General features: G+C 35.6%; 1 non-coding gene across 1 annotated transcript; it reads left to right on the top strand.

Annotated features, from left to right (window-relative positions):
- Nucleotides 1-10,001: 10,001 nt before the first annotated feature.
- On the top strand, nt 10,002-10,108 carry LOC128032732 (small nucleolar RNA R71). Its single transcript, XR_008189023.1, has one exon. It is a non-coding gene; the product is annotated as a small nucleolar RNA R71 (small nucleolar RNA).
- Nucleotides 10,109-10,643: the final 535 nt, after the last annotated feature.

Here is a 10,643-nt window from a genome sequence, read left to right on the forward strand (position 1 = left end):
TTAAACAAATCTTAATAGGCAAATATGTTATTGCACATACATACTTATTAAATCGAAATAATCTCTTGTACATATCCCTATGTCAATTCAAACAATTAACTCGATTTAATAAGCACATAAAAGACTATGTGAGGTAACAAAGTATCCTTACCTTGAAACAATTTAATCACAATAATCTTCCAAGTTATGCAAGGCAAATGTAACGTCAAATACCGTTGCTAATCTAACCCTTAGCTACTTTAGGTGATTAAACATGCACTGATTAAGTATTATGTCCATTAATTACTATTTCAATCAGTTTAAAAAATTAATTCATTAGTTACCTAAAAATTATAATGCAAGAATAACTTAGTCATGATTTTACTTAATCAAGCATCTTACCGAGGCCTATAACAACATAAACACAATTTCAATAATTTTAACAAACGAAATGTAATCAACCTAACACAAATTAAATTAAAGCTAAATTGATTAAATTGACCATTCCAAAAACATAAATATTCATAGATATGTTCAGCATAACAACAACAAAAGTTAAAAAGATAGGGAACAACAATCAAATCCAGTGTTTTTTTGTGGCTTGACTAGTTGCTTCGTTCTTCCTTCTCCGTTGTCCTCGTCGACCAAGGCTGCTATGAACACTTAATTTCTACTCCAAATATCTGATGAATACCCCTTTCCTAAGAGGAGAAATTGGCAAGAGAGCAAGGCAATTTTGGAATGGAAAAGAAGAGAGAAAGTGGAGAGAAGAGAGGAAAGATATGAATGCTTGAGGTGTGTTTTTAAAATGACCAGCCTAAGGGGGTTTTTATAACTGAGGAGGTCCGCTACAAATAGCTAAAATTATTAGCCAAAGAGCCCTTCCTTGGCCAGCCACACATGTGGCAAGGTTGATAGTTAAAACTTTGCTAATTTAGGCTTGGGGCAAATCTATAAAGCCACCAATTGTGGAAGGGTTTGAATGCAACTTGAACAAGTCTTCAAGGGCCTCTTTGCAAGCTTAAATAATCAGCTAATAAGCTGATTTGGGTCAGCTCTTGGGATAGTTTTTGGGCTGTCCATTTCTTGGTCGGTTCGATTCACTCGGTTCAGTTCAACTAGACCACTTTTTCATAATTAATTAATAATAATTTATTAACCCAAATTAAATTGGATATAAATTAAAATTAATTATATTATGAATTAATACATATAATTTTGGACCATCTTAGGCTGAAATTTAGTTCACCTCGATACTTCAAATTGCTTCTCGGTTTTGCACTTCTAGTAGTGTCTACCGAGCCATTTTTTGCACTTTGCGTAAATCTGTTGAAAATAATAAAAATTTATCAAAATTATTTATAAAATTAACTAAAATTGAACCTGTTCATATTCTAAGTGCACTTTAATTTTTTTTTAAAAATTAATTATTTTTTCGACAAGAATTTTATCGAAACTTTACGATTTTCAGTTAAAAAGGGTATGTAAAAATGTGTAAATTTTCGTGTTTTCACACCCCCAAACTTAATTCATTGCTTGTCCCGAGTAATGCACAAATTAAAAAGAATTACTTAGAAAACACCTTCGAAAAATTCCTTCAGAATAACATTCTTCCCATAATTATGAATTTAATATACTTATGCTCAAAAACAAGAAATTTTATAGTTATGCTACTTAAGTATACATATCGTTCAAATTAATCTCAACAATTATTATGATAGCACAATTAGACTAAATGCTTCCTTAACAAGACATATTAACCCTTACCTATTTGATTTTATTTCCTTATTCAAGATTAAGCTGGAATCATTAAGTTTAACTTATGCCTTCTTATGTTGAACATAGCAATTTCTCTCCACTAATGTAGGTAGCATAGAAAACTTGAATCAATAGGTCCTTAAAAACGTTGTAACGTTGCTAGGCTAGAGGTAGGTAAAAGATAGATAAATTTAGGCTTTTAAACCCTAGACTAAGCTTCAATTGGACCTTTGGAATAATTTCCCCCAATACACCAACTTACTTTGCTTTCACATGCTCCTTTGTACATCTATTTTCTTTCAAGTACATGTGTTCATTTTTTTTAGCATTCTACTATATGTACTACAAATTTTAGAGCATTTGATACTTCTTTCAACTCCCCCAAACTTATTTTCAAAGAATATTCTGAATAGTACTGAGTCTAGTGTTTGGGACAATTTAAAGATAATTAAGAGAGAATTGATTGCTAAATATTGCAAGGGTTCAACTAAAAGTAGGTCATATAGTCTCAAAGTTGGGTTTCAAAGGATAAAATTTCATCAAGGTTGGCTTGAAAGGTTCAAACGGTCCAAACAAGAGTTGCCTAAATCATTTTCAACATTCCATGCTTCCTAGGATTTCGCCTCAAGAAACTACTAAGTCAATTCTAGAGACTTAAACTTTCATGCATGCCTACCTTTCTTAAGGAACTAAAAATTTTATGGTACGATTTGCATACTTTATATGAAATACATTTATATTATTATTCAGTTAACATAACAATTTATTGAAATAATAGAACTTTATTTATAGTGAAGTTTAGCATACTTAACAAAATTTCAAATTATTGAACAAAATATATCCTAATCATAATTAAAAGAACTATTTATTTTGAGTGGAAATAATTTCAATTTTTCGGTCCCCCTACTTAAAATGAACAATGTCCTTATTGTTTAAAGTGAATAGATACTATACACCAGGTAGAATTCTAGAAAAGAGGAAGTGAGTCAATTTGACTGCTTAAGTACCAAGCTCTTTCTAAATCCAATCCTAGACATCTATATATCTATTGCCACACTTTATACTTCGCGACTTGTTAAATTTTATTAATGATTTCCATCTCTTGTTTTATTATGCAAAAATTCCTAATTAACTTTATCCTAAAATAACCTAAGAACATAAATAAAATTAATTCGAGATTCTCCCTTTATTTATTTGCAGATCCTTTCGAATTCGACTCATCTTTTGCTCCATCATTATTGTCTTTGCATGAATCGCTTCGCTCCTTTTTCGATAATGGGCTTCATGGTTCAAACGTGTAATCTGGAAACTCAGGCATAAAAATAAATGGGTCATTGTAAAATTTTGTAAGAGCACTTCTCATCGAGTCATCCCTTATTTTTTAGTATTTCCAGTAAGCTTGTTGCTGCCACTGCATATGTTGCATTATGTCCTTCAACTTTGACAGCTCATCTCGAAGATCTGGGCGAGGCGGTTGAGCTCTGAACATTGAAGTCTCGATATCAGGTTCAGCTTCTGGTTCCATTTGTTCCACCTTATCAGGGACTTCAGCCGATTGCACTGGCTCAATCTCTGTGGGATCTTCTTCTTCTTCTTTTTTGGGATCCTCACTTTCTTCAAGTTGTTGCTCTATAGAAGTCCCAATCTGTGATTGTGCCCTGGCTAGCCTGTCTTCTTTACGTTTGCAAGAATTTTAGCTTTCAAGCACAGAATTGTTATCGTAAAGGGAAAGTAAGCTGGGCCAAAACGTGAATGTCTAACGGCACAATTTTTCATTTCCCTCAGGATGATTTTTCCCACATCAATGGTCTTTCCAATTAGAATCGAGTATAATAAGACCATTCGCTCTAATGAGATTATAGTCCCATGTGAGCTAGGCATAAGGATGAATCGGATGAAGTAGAACCATACCTTTGTGAGTGGTGTCAAATATTCTCTTTGACAAGTGTGGATTCCTTTCTTTGACATAATCAACTTAGAACCTGGAACTGTAAGTTCCTCGAGAATTTCATGCAAATTTTTAGGCTCTATCTTACTCATGAAGGAGGAATATTCATCGTTTTTTAAATCAGGCAATTCAAAGAACTCATTAATAGAGTTTGAAGCTATTGGTACCTTGATTCCACGAACTGGAACTTCCATCAACTTGCTTGAGGTTCAATTTGCATAGAATTCGCGTACTAACTCCTCTCCACACTAGGTCTCTTCTCACTAAACAACTCCCAATTGAGAGTTTCGGCAACCTGATGAATACGCACTATAAAACCAATATAGTTGCTTTCTTTCAATGTGAAACCTTTCTCTGGATGCATCTGTTGATTCTTGAAGATACTCTCGTATCTTGCTTTGGCTTCTTCATAGTGGAACTTGTTTTGTGATTCGTCAATTAGGGCAGATGCACGAGTTTTCTTGCGAGGCATGATTAACCTGATCATAAGATGGTAACAATTATTTTCTCAAAAATTTAATTAATATAAAATATTAATAATTCAATAAATTGAAAAATTAGATAATTAAATTAAAATTTTGGAGAAAAATTGGTCTTACCTCTTTTTTATTAAAAGTTAAGAGCTCTTAAGAAAAATAATTTTGAATCAAAAGATGGAAAATTAAAATAGGTTAAGGGGTTTTTGGCTAAGGATGGGTGAAAGGTTGGTGTGTCGCTCGGGTATGCAAGGCAAAGAAGTGCAGTGAGGAATGGATGTGAGCAACTTATGGATCGTTGAGCGAACTTCTTTGTGGCGCATATCTGGTGTCTTGACCGATCAACTGGGCGATGCTGTGGTAGGGAATTGTTAAGAGGTTTCAGCACTTAAAGGTTTTGGTGTCTTTAGAGGGAATGGTGTATGAATGAAAAAAAAAAGAACAGATAGGTGGAATTTATAGTGAAAGGAGTAAGAGCTAGAGTAGAATTCTTAAAATTTCTAAGTTCTAATTCTACTCAAAGTAAATAACAATTAATAATTAATATAATGCATATTAAATTATTATTTGATATTAATTTATTAAGATAAAAACTTATCGAATAAAATATGATTAAATTAAAACTAATCCTAACTCTCAATAAAGTCGATAATAATTAATATATATTATAATGGATATAATTATATATTAACAATTATCATCTTTTCTTTTCTTTTTTCGTTTTTTCTTTTTTTATTGAACTAAAACATTTATTCTAGATGCTTTCAAATATTTACAAAAAAGCATCTAATTTTTAATATTTACAAAAGAGCAACCAAATTTTAAAAATAATTCAATTAAGTTCCTAAACTTAATGAAAATTCAAAATTGAGTTGCAACATAAAACTTGGATCAAAATTGACCCTTTTATTTGAAAAACTAAAAATTTATTGTCATTTAGGGAATAATTTCTTGGGAAATTATGTTAAAATCAATTCCCAGGAAAGATTAGAGAGATCACAAGCGGTCCCACTTAAGTTCCAATCTCCTAGACAGAATTTATTTAAACATACTAATCCCCAAAATATACCCTAAATCATTTATTCAAACAAAAGAACAAGAAAAATTAAATATCTGATAAAATAAACGAGATTTGATTCCATTCAATTTGATTCCAAAAATATACCTTACCTTGAAGTTCAACAACCCCGTATGGATAGACTCGATTACTCATGAATGGACCGGACCAACGTGATTTTAACTTACCTGGAAATAACCTTAATCTGGAATTGAATAACAAGACTTGCTAACCTATTTCAAATTCCCGAACTCGAATGTGCTTGTCATGTCATTTCTTGAGTCTCTCCTTAAGTAATTTGGCATTCTTGTATGAAGACATTCAAAATCCTTCTAACTCGTTAAGTTGAAGCATCCGTTTCTCTTTGGCACTTTTAAGATCCAAGTTGTGTCATTGGAAAGCCCAGTAAGGTTTGTGTTCTAACTCCAAGGGTAGATGGCAGGCTTTCCCAAAGACTAACCTATAGGGTGACATCTATAAAGGTTTCTTGTATGTTGTCATGCATGCCCATAAAGCATCATCAAGTTTTTTGGACCAATCTCGTCGGTTCGGGCAAACTACCTTCCCAAGTATGCCTTTGATCTCGTTGTTTGCCAGTTCAGCTTGCCCATTCGTCTACAGATGGTAAGCTGTAGCGACCTTATGTTTCACTCCATATTTATCTAATAACCATTTCAACCACTTGTTCACAAAATGGGACCCTTCATCATTGATGATGGCTCTTGGGGTTCCAAACCTTGTGACCACATGTTTCTGCAAAAATTTCATTACAACCTTAGCATCGTTTGCCGGATATCCCTCTTCCTCAACCCACTTAGACACATAGTCTACTTCTACTAATATGTACTTGTGACCAAAAGACGAAGGGAAAGGACCCAAAAAGTCAATACCCCAAGCATCGAATAATTCTACCTCAATGATGTTTCTTCGAGGCATCTCATTTCTGTTGGTGACATTTCCAACCCTTTGACATTGATCACAACTCTTTACGTAAGCATATGTATCTTTGAATAGTATTGGCCAAAAGAATCCAGCATGCAATACCTTGGCTGCAGTACGTGTACCTCCGAAGTGTCCCCCACTCGGAGCTGAGTGAAAATGGTATAAAATCTTATGTACTTCATCTTCTGCCACGCATCTCCTGATCATTTGATTTGCACACTTTTTAAACAAATACGGTTCTTCCCAGAAATAGTACTTCACATCGTGAAAAAGCTTTTTCTTTTGATGATACGTCTTATCAATCGACATCAAACCACAAGCTAAAAAGTTAGCAATATCAGCAAACCAAGGGGTGTTATGGACATGATTTACCTTCAATATGTCTTCATGTGGAAACGTCTCTTGAATTGGTATAAGAGGAGAGTTCCCTTCTTGAGGCTCCAATCTAGACAAGTGGTCTGATACTTGGTTTTCCACTCCATTTCGATCTTAAATTTCTAGATCAAACTCTTGAAGTAGAAGTACCCATCGGATCAGTCTCGGCTTAGCGTCTTTCTTGGCAAGTAAATACTTAATTTTCGAGTGGTCCGTATAAACAATCACTTTGGTACCTACAAGATAAGATCAAAACTTCTCAAAAGCAAACACAATAGTAAGTAACTCTTTTTCTGTTGCCGTGTAATTCAGTTGAGCTCCTTTCAGATTCCGACTCACATAGTAGATGGGATGAAAAACTTTGTTCCTTCGCTGACCCATGATAGCTTTGATCGCGAAGCCACTTGCGCCACACATCAATTCAAATGGCAAATCCCAGTCTGGTGTGACTATTATAGGTGCCAAGATTAACCGACTCTTCAAATCGTTGAAAGCTCTTAAGCACTCCTCATCAAATTTAAATGCCGTGTCCTTCTCCAATAATTTGCATAAGGGTTTAGCAACTTTGGAGAAGTCCTTGATGAATCTTCGATAGAAACCGACGTGGCCCAAAAAGCTCCTAACACCCTTTATAGATATTGGAGGTGGGAGTTTCTCAATAACATCTACCTTTACTTTATCTACCTCGAATTCATGTCTTGTTATTCGATGCCCAAAAACAATACCTTCTCGTACCATGAAATGGCATTTTTCCTAGTTAAGTACAAGGTTTGTTTCTTCGCATCACCTTAGTACCTTGGCCAGATTGGCTAAGAATCATCATATGTATCTCCGAATACTGAAAAATAAACCATAAAAACTTCCAAATATTTCTCAACCATGTTAGTAAAAATAGACATCATACATCTTTGAAAACTAAATGGCATGCGACTAAATGAAAATGTACCGTACTGGTAGGTGAATGTTGTCTTGTGCTGACCTTCTGGTGCTACTGTAATCTAATTATACCCCGAGTATCCATCAAGAAAATAGTAATAGTCTCGCCTTGCGAGTCTATCCAGCATCTGGTCCAAAAACGGCAAAGGAAAGTGATCTTTCCTAGTTGCCTTGTTCAGCTTTCGGTAATCAATGCAAATTCTCCATCCCATAACTGTTCTAGTCGGTATCAACTCGTTATTTTCGTTTTCAATGACGGTGATACCTCCTTTATTTGGCACACACTAGACCAGACTTACCCATGAACTATCTAAGATGGGGTAAATTATACCAGGATCTAACCACTTGATGATTTCTTTCATGACTATGTCCTTCATGATGGGGTTCAGTCTTCGTTATCCATCAATCGTCCCTTTTTCGCCATCTTCTAAGATAATCTTGTGCATGCATACAGATGGACTAATTCTGCGAATATCGGCTATGGTCCATCCGATAGCCTTCTTGAATTGTTTCAACACCAGGATGAGTTTCTCTTCTTGCTCAGTAGTTAATTCTGCTGAAACAATCACAGGCAGAGTAGAAGAGTTATCTAAATAAACATATTTCAAATGTGAGGAAAGTACCTTCAATTCTAATTTAGGTGGCTCCTCGATTGACACTTTTGGTTGGGCATAATCCCTTTTCTCTAACTCCAAAGATTCAAAGTGGGATTGCGAATTAAATCCCCTTTGATTAGCTTCTAACAAAGCTAAGTATTCATCCTACTCTTCATCATTTGGAGGATCTGACGTCAAATTTTTTTCCAATGGGTCCTCAACATAATTGAGTTCCTTCTCCACGATTAAATCCTCTAAATCAGACACTGTATAAAAATCATCAATTGTGTATGGAAATTGCATGGACTTAAAAACGTTAAATGTTAGCTGATCATCCTGAACACGCATAGTAAGCTTACCCTTCGGCACATTGATAAGGGTCCTTCCGGATGCTGAGAATGGTCTTCCTAGGATGATTGGCTCCTCTTTCTCTACTTCAAAGTCTAGAATCACAAATTCAGTTGGAAAGATAAATTTGTCTACACGTACCAATACGTCCTCGATTTTTCCTTCTGGATGTGCTAAGGATCGATCTGCTAATTGAGGCGTAACCGTAGTAGGTCTAACTTCACCTATCCCTAACTTCCTAAATATTGACATAGGCATCAAGTTGATGCTCACACCCAAGTCACATAGTGTCTTACCACAATATGTTGCTCTAGCATTGCAAGGTATGGTAAAACATCTAGGTTCCTTCAATTTTGGGGGTAGTTTGTCTTGAAGATATGCGCTGCATTCCTTTGTTAGGGTTACCGTCTCAAATTCTCCAAGCCTTCATTTTTTAGACAGGATATTCTTCATGAATTTGACATAGTTCAACATTTATTCAATTGATTCAACCAACGGGATGTTGATATGAAGTTGCTTAAGTACGTCTAGGAACTTCTTAAATTGAATTTCCTGCTTCTCCTTCTAAAGTCTTTGAGGGTAGGGTGGTGGAGTTTCTTTACTAGAACTGGTTGATTCGTTTTCTATGGAAATTCCGCATCTGGCGGAGTTATTAGTTTATCAAAATTAGTTGGTTCAGAAGTTACCTTGTCAGATTTTGCAGATTCAATTTTTAGTGAAACTGGAATTTCAACACTCGGTTGAACTTCCTCTGAGTCTTGAGCATCAGCTGGCTCCTTTTCAACTTCGACGAAATTAGGCTCTAAAGTCTTTCCGCTCCTCAATGTTAAAGCTTTACAATGCTCCTACCCTGGATTCCTCAGATTCTCCGTATCACTAGGTAAAGCACCTTGTGGTCGATTTCTGAGTTCAGTTGCAAGCTGGCCCACTTAAATCTCCAAATTCCTTAGAGAGGCATCATTTTTCGCCATGTATGCCTTCAATAGATTCTCTAGGCTATTGGATGGTTCAGCTTGGGTTACTTTCTGAGCTTGTTGGGAAAAACTAGGTGGCTAGGTCGAACTAGGTTGGACATAATTGTTACGGTTCCTGCCCCTTGGTTGCTTCAGAAAAAATTCAGGTGGTTTCGCCATGATGGGTTATAGAAATTGGATTGCAACCGTTGCCTTCCTCGATTTTGGTTCTGGTTACCCATATAATACACAGATTTTGGGTTCGATTGACATTCTTCGAACAAATGTCCTTCCCCACAATAAACATATGCTACATTTTCAAATTGATTCAGTGCTTGTACTGTAAAACTATTACACCCATTAGTAGTAAGATATTTTAACATTAAGGATATTGATGATACTAGAGATGTGAGTGAAGTAAGAGCATTTGCTTCATGTATTCCAGTGACTTGTCTTCCTGAAGCTGCTCGATTGGTTGGGCATTGATAATTGTTGCTGGCAATCCTCTCCATGATTTTATAAGCCTCATTATAAGACTTAGAAAAGAGAGCACCATTAGCATATGCGTCCACTACCATCTTCGTGTGAGCATTGAGACCATTATAAATTGTCTCAAGTCGTATCCAATGTGGGATTCCATGATGAGGGCGCTTCTGTAATAATTCTTTGTACCTTTCTCATGCCTAATACAATGACTCATCAGTCATTTGTTGGAAAGCAGTGATCTCATTCCTCAACTTAGCATTCCTGCTAGGCAAGACATACTTCACAAGGAATTTTTCTACTAACTCTTGCCACGTTGAAATTAAGTTTGGTGGTAATGAGATCAACTAAGCTCGAGCTCTGTCCCTTAGTGAATATGGGAACAACTTCAATCGTAATGCATCTTCGGGTACTTCGGCTAACTTGAAAGCATCGCTCACCTCCATAAACAGTCTTAAGTGTAGGTGAGGATCTTCGGTAGGCATTCCACTGAATTACCCCAAAGCATCTGGAACATGACTGGCTTCAACTCGAACTGTTGTGCCTCAATTTTGGGTCTCTTAATACTCAGATTAAGATCATGAAATACTGGCATGGCATACTGTCTCAAAGCTCTATCCCTATCATCAACAATAAGGATACGATTTTGAGCAAGGTTTGCTCCGTTTCTTTGATTCAAATTTTCGAAGTTCATCTCTTCAGTCGTTCTCTAACTTGCTTGTCTTCTTCGCTGTCAAAAAGTTTGTTCAATCTCAAGCTCTACAGGGAGTAAATCGATGATTAGATCAATAC

This window comes from Gossypium raimondii, chromosome 1, assembly GCF_025698545.1.
Source record: "Gossypium raimondii isolate GPD5lz chromosome 1, ASM2569854v1, whole genome shotgun sequence".
Lineage (NCBI taxonomy): Eukaryota > Viridiplantae > Streptophyta > Magnoliopsida > Malvales > Malvaceae > Gossypium > Gossypium raimondii.